Source organism: Phalangium opilio, unplaced genomic scaffold (assembly GCF_054372755.1).
Source record: "Phalangium opilio isolate 3A_F unplaced genomic scaffold, DU_Popi_V2 ptg000098l_1, whole genome shotgun sequence".
NCBI classification, from domain to species: domain Eukaryota; kingdom Metazoa; phylum Arthropoda; class Arachnida; order Opiliones; family Phalangiidae; genus Phalangium; species Phalangium opilio.
In genome coordinates this window covers 1172265-1184274 of record NW_028324201.1, presented here as the reverse complement: position 1 = coordinate 1184274, position 12010 = coordinate 1172265, and the positions used below count along the sequence as shown (strand labels likewise).

The following is a 12010-nucleotide window of genomic DNA, read 5'->3' as shown; positions in this document are numbered from 1 at the left end:
TTTCTCTTTGTGGGTTTTTTAGAATAAAAATATTTATTTCCAATGTCAAACTTCTATTTAGAATATTTCTGGTATGGGGGCTTCGAAACCGAGAGCGCGTGATCGAGTGGGCTATGTTCAAACCCGCTGAGCGGCTAATCTAATTCAAGCTGCGAATTAAGGAGGCAAATGCCTGGACAAATGTCCACTTTAAAAAGAAGATGCTTTTGGGGTTTAGTGTACTGGCCCTGTGACCACTTAATTAATTAAAAACGTTCAGAGGTTTAACCATTTCAAGTGGCCAGTTTTTAATTAAAAGTGCTTTGGCTCTACTGGTCATATGGCCAGCTTAAAAATAAAATCCTGTTTCTCAGCCTGTAATCTACACTTAGTTTTCACGCTAGAAGGATTCATACTATATTTTGACTTTTGACTCCATCCTTGTGTAATTGTTACGAATCCTCCTAGTTTGAAAACTGTGTCTATTTAAGCAATGTTTAATTAACTAGATTGAATGATCAAAAGGTTAATAATTTTTTGTCAAATTTACATGCCGCGTTGACTGTTTGTATATATTGTACAAACACAATTTGCCATTATATTTTCTCAAAGCCAGCGATTGACACCCTGCTAATGTCCACTAAAGGGGGCGCCAATTTAGCTAAAGTGTAGCGTCACGTTTCCTCTGAAGTTTTTCCCATTGTTTCTCTAAACTGTAAGTTGACGAGGGAAAAGTTACGCGGGCCGATACTAGATAGTGCCATTTCTCGGTCACCTGATTTTTTGGGTCAACTTGACGCGTTGCCTAGCTTCCCCTTACTTATTACAGTGTTGCCACAGTACCTGGAAATCCTGGAAAAGTCAGGAAATTTAAAAATGGGCCGAAAAGATCAGGGAATTTTAAAAATTTCTGAAAAATCAGGGAATTAGATTTTAGTGGGTAAAATTTCTGGGAATATGTCTTTATTGAGAGAGTAATGAAAGTTTGTCCTCATCCTCTCTTAACAGAGAAAACTCTAGAGCAATACTTAAAAATGCCTAGAATTGTTTTTGTAAAGTAAATGCCCCTTAAAAAGTCTCTCAGACTGTTATTTATAGTTAAATGTTTCCTATTTATTTTGGTGCAACAAATACATGAGAAAACTTAATGTAGAGAGCTTATTTAGTTATAAGCACTTAAAACGTGGTGCAAATATTTACACTTTTGGCCTGAAAGGTCTGGGAAAACCTGAAAAAGTCAGGGAATTTGGTTCTGAAAATTCCATGGCAACTCTGTATTATGTTACGGCCATGAACGTATAGGTAACTTCTTTGGCTATTCTTGGCTCTTACATAGGCGTTCCTATCTGGAGATGGGCGATATCAAGGCACCCGCAGAGTGCGTCGTCTGCGGCGACCAGGCCGTCGCCAAAGCCTTTGGCGTGAAAAGCTGCGAGGGGTGCAAGGCGTTTTTTCAACGCAGCCTGCATAAGCATCAAGAGTACGCGTGCTCGAAATCCAAAAACTGCCTGATCAATTAGGATACTAGAAATACATGCAAATACTGCAGATATATAAAGTGCGTGGAAATGGGAATGAAACGGATGCCTAGACGCAGCCCAAGTCCGAGACCCACAAAGGCGATAACTGGCTCAAGGCCGAATGTCCTGCCACGCCTAGAATTCCACTCTGCTTCGGAACCTGTCGCTCTGCAACTTGCTGCTGTGAAGGGTTTCGAGAGAGCGTTGACGTCATCCTCAGCACCAGCTTCTAAAAATGTGCCAATTGATGTCTTGTCAATGACACGAATCCCTGGTAGATCTTCGAATGCAAGGAGTGCGACCGCCATGGAATTGGACCTGATTGGAGATAAGACTAGTGGTTCGAACAAAAAGAAGTCATTGGGGGTAGAGATTAGCGCCAGTGAAACTCTCAAAGGAAATGAGGGTCACAGTAATGACGGAACGCGCTCATCTGATCGAGGCCAGAATGATGACGGAACGCGCTCACCTGACCTTGGCCAGAATGATGACGGAACGCGCTCACCTGACCTAGGCCAGAATGATGACGGAACGCGCTCACCTGACCTAGGCCAGAATGATGACGGAACGCGCTCACCTGACCTAAGCCAGAATGATGACGGAACGCTCTCACCTAATCGAGGTCAGAATGATGACGGAACCCGCTCACCTGAATTTGAAAATCTGGACATTTCGAGCATTAAAGCCAACAATAACTTGGACGGATTTTATTGCCTTAGCAAAGATTCTCAAACATATCAACATCGGTAACGGTATGCGTTGCGACAAAATGAGTTCGCGAGTTACTCACGTCATTACCAGCGACTTAATAAAAAACCCTAAGGGTTTCTCCAGTGAAATCTTGGATGAAGCTGAGATTATCAACGTTGTGAAAGGTAACATATCCAAGGCAGACGAAGGTCGTGATTCGTTAACTACAACAAGAGAAACTACTCGACTTTTCAAAGGAATTTCGTTTCAAGTTTGCGGCTTCGCCCAAGTAACGCGGGATAAAATCGAACAGTTCGTTAAAGAATATGGCGGTGGAATTAAAGAGAAATCCGACTACACCGTCGTTCCTCTTTTATTGCACGAACACGGAAGCCGAAATTTGATAACTAGTACAACCGACGCGACATTTTGTTGGTTAAAAATGTGCGTGGAATTGGAGGAAATCCTACCTTTAAATGCGAACGATCTATATGCGCCCATGATCGTAGAAAACGGAGCCGAAACGAGCTTACCGTTGAGGAACACCGTCATCACTTTGGGTCCACTTGACGCGTTCCCCGCTGAAATGGAGGCTTTGGTTCAATTGATACGTTATCTGGGTGGAACTGCTCAGGCATCGTTGTCCAGGAAAAGTCAACACGAAAAGGGTATTCTAAGGACCACTCATTTTATCATGAAAGTACCCGAAGAGAGGAAACTGAAAGCGGCGTTGTCCTGGAAAATTAAGGTCGTCAAAGTAGAATGGTGGTACGCCATTGCTAAGGACAAGGATAGTGACGATGTGCCGCGCAATCCTGTTGAAGCCAAAAAGACTCCCGAAAAAGCACCAGTATGTCCTAAACGCCCGAAGACACGCAAAGTAGAACCGGAACCATACTTGACTATTGTCGACGGAAAATAAGTGTGGAAGATCCGTAATGGTGACCATCTAAACATTAAGTTGCCTTATGACGTCGACAGTTTCGACACTACATTTAATGACCAGGAACACCGGGAAGGTATGTTTGGAAATTTTATTTTGGGTATCTTTGGCAGAGCGCGATCAATTTTAGGCATATTCGTATCAGCAAGAACGGATTCATGCTGATAAGAACATAGGGCAATAGCTTTATACTCTGGTACCATCCTCGCATATTTACTTTTTCTATATTGTTTATAACTTATAAGATATCAATTTAATGTAACGTCTTTTATTTTTATTTTAGGTGATAAGATTTTCGTCACAAAAAATCCAATACTATGACTCTATGGGAGAAAATAATAATGAGTGTTTGAACGCGTTAAAGAATTATTTGGCAGAGGAAAGCAGGGATAAACGCAAAATTGAATTTGATATGAGTGATTGGAAACTAGAAGCGGTTAAAGTATTACATTGTTTTTTATTTATATATATTGTTATTTAATTTTGCAATTAATGTTAATCAACTCCCTGTTATTTCTAGAATATTCCACAACATATGAATGACGGTGATTGCGGAATGTTTACTTGCAAATTTGCGAAATATATTACCCGAAATGCTAAAATAACTTTTACACAAGTAAATATTAAAGTTTTATTTACTACATTTAAATATTAAGTTCTTAACATATTATATTTTGCAGAGAAACATGCCATACTTCCGACGACGTATGGTTTATGAAATTATAAAAAAAAGTTGTTATGACCAACTTTTTTTGGAAAAAATTAAAGTCTATACATTTTATTATTTTTGGATAATTTAATATTTTAATTTTCTCATGTTTTCATCATTTTAATTTATTATTGGTGTAATACCGCTTAGCAAACTTTTATTTCAAATAAACAATTTCAAAGTAATTTTTACTAAGCCTTGGTCATTAACTCAATTCTGTCAATGCTGGCACTATCACTTTTAAAATTTGGCGGGAAAGTTGGGCTGTATGTTGGTCGATTCATAGGCAACTTGTTCACGCTGGCTGCACGTGCTCTAGAAGCCCCTCCAAACGATTTTTTTTACATGTGAACTCGCGCATGCGGCGCGTCACATAGGTTCGGTCTAAACTTTCAAACCCGTCTAGTTTTAATATGGGCGTCTATGGGAGGGGACCAGTGGCAGTTTTATCAAGGTTTTTGGCCCAAATAGTGCATCCATTGGTTCAAATTTGAAAAAGTCTAAATTCGGACTTCAGTTTTAACTCTTTCAATTTCTCTACTATGTAATGATTTTTATTTTTTATAAAAAAAACTATTAAAGCTGAAGACTTTAAAACAGGATAATATCAAACCTTTCAATACACGTCTCATTAAAAATTCAAGAAATTTGAACCAGTGGATGCACTATTTGGGCCAAAAAGGTTGATAAAACTAATCCCCTTTCTTAGACGCCCAGCGGCCCATGTTTAAATCAGTCCATGATGTTAGCTCCCTATAAGTTACTCAGGCAATTCATTTTTATGCTCCAGCGTTTTCTTCCGCGCCGCCGGCTTCCCAATTATATGCGACGCTCTGCGGCCGCCATGTGAACGAAAATCTTATTTACTCTTCTTTCCGGTTTTTCCCCAGAAGCGCGTGTAGTGTAAGCTAGCCTATGATATCGGAGCTATTTAAGCAACCGAATATTTCGCTCAGTAGCCTCGGTTAAGAAAATAGTTAAGAGATCAGTGGATCGGATTTAGCTCAGTTGTATAATTGGTTTCAAGTCACAATAACAACTCTTATATTTAGCATTCTTTATCAATATCGGCAAATTGCATTGAGTTCCTGCATTTTTTTGTCTCGGTACTGACACAAACGCCATGATTTAATGTTATATTGTTAAAATATAAACATTCACGTCTAAAACACTCCCTTGGTGAAAAATCAGCCGACGACTCAAGGTCGAGGAGCCGTGCGAGCGGAATTTTTTCGACAAGAGAGAGCGCAACATTCGGATTATTCCCGCGCGGGCGAAATGAGAAGAAATCGCTGGATACATTACGCCTATGGAGCCATTATTAACTCATGATCAGACGGGTTTGAATTTTAGACCGAACCTATGTTATTTTCATTCTTAGGATCGATTGAGGGTTCTTTTAGAGCGCCTGTAGCCAGCCAGCGTGATCAAGTGGGCTATGGTCGATTGTAGCAGGGAGACCTTGTCCATGGGAAACACGTTTCGAGAATCGAGAAGGCTGTCGTACCAGCGTCGATTTGGCAGAATGAGAGAGGGGGGGGGTCGAATTTTGGGACCTCGCGACGGAAAAAATTGCCATAACCTGATATCAGACCTAACTAAGCAATTCTTTTAAAATAGATTTCAAGCTATAATTCACGCTAATTATAAACAAGAGAAGCACGGACAATGATAATTGAGTATTTTCAAATAACATAAACTATTAAAACTAGTTAAAAGAGCAATTATTACAAATTAGTTGCACTGCTCTTCCCTAGATGGCGCGTGAGTATGGTGACAAACATATAAACACAAGCCCTTCAAATTTGAATATCTTCAATTTGACCGTGTATGTGTTAATCTAATTTCAATGAGTTATCAAGCCTATTGAATTAAAGTAAAGACTATCGCTTTTATAGCAGGAATCGCCTTACAAACTTGGAAAACTGAAAACAAAATTAGGCGAACATTGCTGCACTCTAATTTTAAAACTTAAATATCTTAAAATTGGCGCGCACTATCTTGATTAAATTTACGTATGTTGTTAAGCGTATAAAACTCTACCAGAAACTGTTTAGTTTATACCACGAAGCTCCCCGGAAGTTAGTCATCAAGACAATGAAACCTAAGAAAATTGCAAAATTACTATAATTATTTCGAAACATTCAATTTAAGTGTTGAATATCTTAAAATTGGCGCACACAATCTTGATTAAATTTAAGTATGTTGTTAAGCCTATCAAAAACTGTTTAGTTTATAACAGGAATAGCCTTTAGAGAATAAGGAAACATTATTTTATTGTGAAATTAACCAAAATGTTGTATTCTTAATACATTTTAGGCGTAGTTTCAGGTGTTTATCTGTTAGTTTAGCGTCAACCTATTAGTTTCCCGTTTTGAAAGTTTAAAATAGTAAGAGTTTTGTCTTGTACTCGTGCATTTCCCATGCACAGAGTATTGAAGCTCCAAACCGAATAACATTGATGGAAAGCACAATTCTAGGAATCTATGAACCCATATATTTACTAAGAGCGCCTGTAGAAATGTTTCTCCCGTCGAGCTTCTAAATTTAAGGATAGGTTATTGAGATGGTTGTTGGTTTGGAGTTCAACTTTATCAGAACTAAGCCTCGGTCTATTTTAATACAAACAAAGTGGTACTTACAACTCTCGTCAACGTGAAGGCTGGTTGACACACTTGGGCATTTAATCACAAATATAATCAAATGCCCTTAGAGAGTCTCCCGCGTGCTAAAGAAACGCTACTAGATTCGCGAATACTGGGGAACGGCATTATTGAATTTAATACAACCCCTCCTCAGTTAATCTAGCTTCGTTTTATCAGCACTTATTTCTTTAATAACAATAATCTAAACTTTGTCTATGAAGGGATTTCCACACTAAGCCTTGGGCTTGTTTACAGGTGGTTCCCCTTACAAAGATAGGGTTAAGCTTAATCAGATTCTGCTAGAATGATATTTCTACAGTTTTGAATATCCTTTATATTTTGAGGACCGAGACATCTAGTTGCTACCCACTTAGCATATAGACACATAATTGGACCACAATTATAATTATCCTCTTGGGTGGGAAATGTATGACAAAACTCGACTTCGATAATAAATTCATGCTTAATACAATGAAATATATGTTCAAAAATTGGTTTAAGGACTGCAACTATATCCATCGCTACGTCTTCATTACATTCGCGCGACCCAAACGGATCGTAAATCTTTATTTTTATTATTGTACAAGTTATATTATCTATTACCTCTAATGCCGCTAAGATATAATGAGAATGAAAACAAACGGGAATTAGGATTAATTGGAATTTTGCTATGTTATATACTATTTTTCTGTATTCAAAGTGGACCTTCTCTTTTAATTTTAACCGCCTATGCACCCCTTGGTAAAAGGTGGTGTCCAAAAACAGAACTGTTTCATTTTTTTTGTTGTAAAATCGTGATATACTTGTCTATCATGTTGTCTGCAAACCATTCATTAGAATTTATAATTTGCATCTCCCTATCTGTTAGTCGAATATATTCTCTACTATAATTTAGATAATCTTCGGGACTATCTTTTAAATTTGTCAAATAATCAACTTATCGTCATCGCTACTTTCCGATTCAGTTTGTGATCCTGATTCAGGTTGCGACTCTAATGCGAGGCTTTTCTTGGACACACGAAAATTTGCGCTTTTAATAATTTTCCTTTTTTTGGAAATATTTGGAGAAAGGGGCCTTTTTCTATAATATTCAACTGGCTGATAAACTTTGGGAATATCTGGGAGCCAATTATTTATGCTATTTACCGTAGAAATTGGGTTTCTCTGACATATAAACAATTTTGGACTAATATCATAATCGTTATCAAACTTTTTCTTAAGCTGGAAAGGCTCTGGTTCCGTGATTTGGGAGGACATTTGTCTCATAACTCTTAAGCTTGGAAGGTTCGCGTTTCTTAGATTTAATTTGGGCAGAATCATCTTTCTTAATCCTAACCCGGTGAGAATCGCCTTTCTTAATCCTAAACCGGAAGAATCCACTTTTTTAATCTTAACTCGGGGAGAATTGCATTCTTTTTCGGATTTTGAAAGCCAATTTGATAATGATTCTTTTGGGGCACGCTGGTATGAGCCTTTGAAACGTTTACATTTTATTTTATCTTCTGGACTAGCATGTTTAAATTTTTCTTCTAGACCTTCGTATTTTCTTAAGCTCTTCTTTTTTCGATTGGAAATTTTTAATGATTCGTATAAAGCATCGTTGTAAATTTTCTTGTGCATATTGTATAATTCCCGCACGACCTCATCGGGGCGAGAGGTACCCTTAACGTAACCGTTTACTTTAATAACGCGATTGAACATTTCCGCGTGACCCTGGGTTGGTGTTTCGTTATCTATGAAATTAATTACGCCAGTTTTAAAATTTTTACGAGGATTGTATGTGGCTGGTGTGGGAAGGTTTGCTGCCTCAAAATGCCTTTTTAAATCACCCATTAAGAGCTTTGTCCACAAAGTGAACGTTGGAAAGCAGTTCTTTTGCGTATATTTGAAGAATTCTTTTCCAACTAAAGGGTTTACTTTAAACTGCTCACACGATTGCTCAGCTTTCATTACGGCAAAAAGGGCCTTTTCTATAATTCCGTCACATAACTCGCGGCAAACATTTCCTTGTCCTCCAGACAACCAGAATTCTTCCTTATTTTTCTTTTTTGAATTCTCTATAATGTCATCCATTTTCAAAACTGACTTATTTAATATAGTATTTTTTTATGATCTAATATCTGGGGCATAGTGCTAGTGCAAAATTCATCTGAAGTTTTTGCAGATGGGGGTTGCAAATTTTCTGATAAAATTACGTAACTGCTATCTTTGTGGGTTTCTTTCAGGGTCCCCGCCCCGTTTACCGCGATCAAATTTTTCAACGATGATTTGTTACTAGCACATTTATCTTTTAAATCATCAACCCAATTGGAAAAATCGTTAAAATTATCCATAAAAAGTTTAGGCTGATATTCCGAAGTTAGAACTATGACAATACTGTGAAGCATTTTCTCAAAATCTTTCAGAAGCCTGCAATTTCTTAAAACGCTAAGAGCGTATAGTCCAACTCTATGGGGAAAGCCTGGCTTCAAACACGACTTAGCCAGGCGAGTTCCATCCTTCATCATGTGACAAGTACCACAATGAAGGATAGTTTTTTTCAAGTCCTCATCATTGGCCTCACCCCTCAGGATTCTAAGCGACCTTTTCAAGTACGATGGGAGTGTTTCCATGTTAAAAATAGCTAAAGCCGACAAAATTAAGACTAAACTTCGGTCGCTAGAAATAAGTGCTGGAGTTTTTCTTTCATTTTGTTTTAAAAGGGATTGTTGAGCTCGATCAAACCGTTTGAGCCAACATTTTATACCGGCTAAACTCGATCACTTGTGAGGTGTTCCGCTAATGGGATTGGGATCGATTTTTTACTCGCGTCTGGGAAACTCATACTAATTACGTATTACAGCATACGTTTCCCTCGTATTTCTGGCAAACCCCGCCTGTTGCATCCCAGTACATAGTGGCTTGGGAGCAATATTCGCGATATATAGCGACAGAAGATTTTGTATGCAAGTCTATTAAAAAGGGAGAAACGCCCTTTATCTGTAATGTAACCGTTCATTTCCGGGTTATTCTTTTTTGCAATTTTACTCGAATGCATATTTTCGTCATCGGGTTTCAGTTTTCTAGCCTCGTATTTCACTTGCCGAATAATGGCTTTATTACTGACACCTCTTTTCAAATTCCTCATAAGCACGTCCCTTTTTGAAGTTTCCCCGTTTAGTTTAAAATGCATATTCAAAGGTGGTAAGTTAGGGTTATCTATGAAATCCTTCCTTACAAGACGTCGCCTCTCCCCTCTTAGCTGGGGAGTTGTTATTGTGTCTCGATGGTGATAATATCTTGAAGAATTTTTAAGCTAGGCTTTAAAACCTTTAAAAATAGTAAGGCCACAGATGGCTTCGCACTCCGCCCTCGTGCAGTACACATTGCAGCTAAACAAAATCCATCCCTTCACAGGGTCGGGAGCATAATGGCTTCGAAAATACCACATACACCGTGGATTATAGTCTCTGACGACGTCTGTTACTATGTCCCTGTAACTATCTGATAGTGTTTTACTTTTAATCCTCCCTTCGTTCATGGGCTCGTACATTTTTTTAGGAAATTCAAAATTTATTACGTTATCTATTTCTACACTATTAAGTTTTTCTTGCGAGTATATCTGCTCTCCTAAAACCTCTACACTTAACTCTTCTGGAATTTTTAATTTTTTCTCCCACCCGCTCGATTTTTACCCTCAACACGCGCCTTTGAAATCGCACCGAGAATGAAATGGTCAAACATGCATTTTTTGAATACATTTATATTAATAAAATAACATCAATATCATTAATAAAACTTAGCAAAACCTTTCCGTTAATTTTACATAATTTTCCAAGGCTTCAAAAGTTGAATACTAAACAAAGACTGAGTTTTTATAATAAAGCCAGAGTTAATGCGAGTGACCAATTAGCAACTGACACCTCACATGCATTATTCCGTGATTAAAAGCGCGCCTTGAAAGGTTTTGTTAAGTTTCATTAATGATTTTGATGATATTTTATCAATTTAAATATATTAAAAATGGTTTTCTGACCATTTGATTCTCCCTTTAACTTTATGGGCACACTTCGAATTAGAATAGAATACGTTTGAAATTTCGGCAAGGAGGCTTCCCACAACGGGGGTTCTATGGACAAAGCCAATATTTTCAAATTTTTAACAGTGAATGTAACAGTAGTAACACTGGTTCTACACAAGGATAAGGTCATAAACCCTATTTTAGGAAAACCCTCAACCTATTTTTATTTTCTTTTTTCGTATCCTACGAAAACAAATATCTACCAAAGTGTACATAGAAAGATAGATAATTGATATATTATTGATAACTATTTTATCTCTTTGGAGCTCCTAACATGTTTTATAGGTTATTTTTCTTTAAATACTTACAATGCTACATTAAAAGTTGATAAATAATAGGGGAACGTAGCCAGGAATCATCACACACAGGAGTTTTTTTAAATTACTTTTGTTGTCAAATAATGGTTTTCCTTTCATTCATTTCGTTAAAAGTATTTTTCGAATTTTTAAGCATTACAACCAAATATAATAAAACTATATCAAATTAAAGCATAGGAATAGGCCTATCTACAGCTGTTTAAAAACATTTTACAGAGTATTTACAATTCTCATATTGTATGCTAAAAGCTCCAAATTTTGAGAGACCACCATTTCGGGAAAGCTCTTGACCGTAATCTTCCGGGGGTTGGAATATGGTCATGGTGTACCGCTAAATATTTAATACCATTCACTATCCTTTTCTAATTGATTGAAGTGATCGTATTTAAAAAGGCATTATGTCAAAGTCTGCTTGCTTTAGTAGAAGCCAAAGGTTTTTTAGCCGGAACGTATTTTTAACATATTTCGTAGGATGAACGGGCTTCAATTAACTGTTTCTATTTAGGGAAGGGAAGAGTCAAGTAAATGTTTCTCAAGAGATCATATTTAGGTACATGAACCCTATTTCAGCATAATTTAAGGTTGTGTAAATCTGTAATTAAAGGCATTTCCGTAATTTTTGTATAGGAGAAAGATTATTTAAACAGGTTATATTTCTTCAGAATGTGAAATAAGTATAAAATTATTCCTCCTAAGGGGATTCAGAACAATTTGTTAAGGGTATTCAAATTTGGTGAGATTCCTGTTAATTTTTATCTTGTCATTTCATTCTAGAAAGAAATGTAATCATTAATCACGACTTAATTATTCTCCATTGGAAAACTGGGATATTCTTCATTCGGTGTTTTCGGGGGATGGTACATAGTTAATAAACGGATTGAATAACCCATCGAAAAATATCAGAATTCAAGGAATGTGAGCATAAGGGGCTGAACATAATTAGGAATTCTTAGAATTGCCTTTTGGAAGTGAAATCGACTGCATTTTTTAGCAATCCGAAAAGAAAATTCACCCCAAAACCGTGTGTCCGCGAATCCAGTATATTTATAGCGAGAATATGTATGGGTTTATTTCACTTTTCCCGCTTTGACTATGGAAGATCCGTTTCAACGAGGGAAAGGCACGGGGGTAAAACCTCTCAGCCTCC

At 37.3% G+C, this 12010-nt stretch overlaps 1 long non-coding RNA gene across 1 annotated transcript in view; it reads left to right on the top strand.

The window, feature by feature from the left end:
- The window catches only part of LOC149632686 (uncharacterized), a 356891-nt gene that overhangs the window by 271288 nt on the left and 73593 nt on the right, over positions 1 to 12010 (top strand). The window lies entirely within an intron of this gene.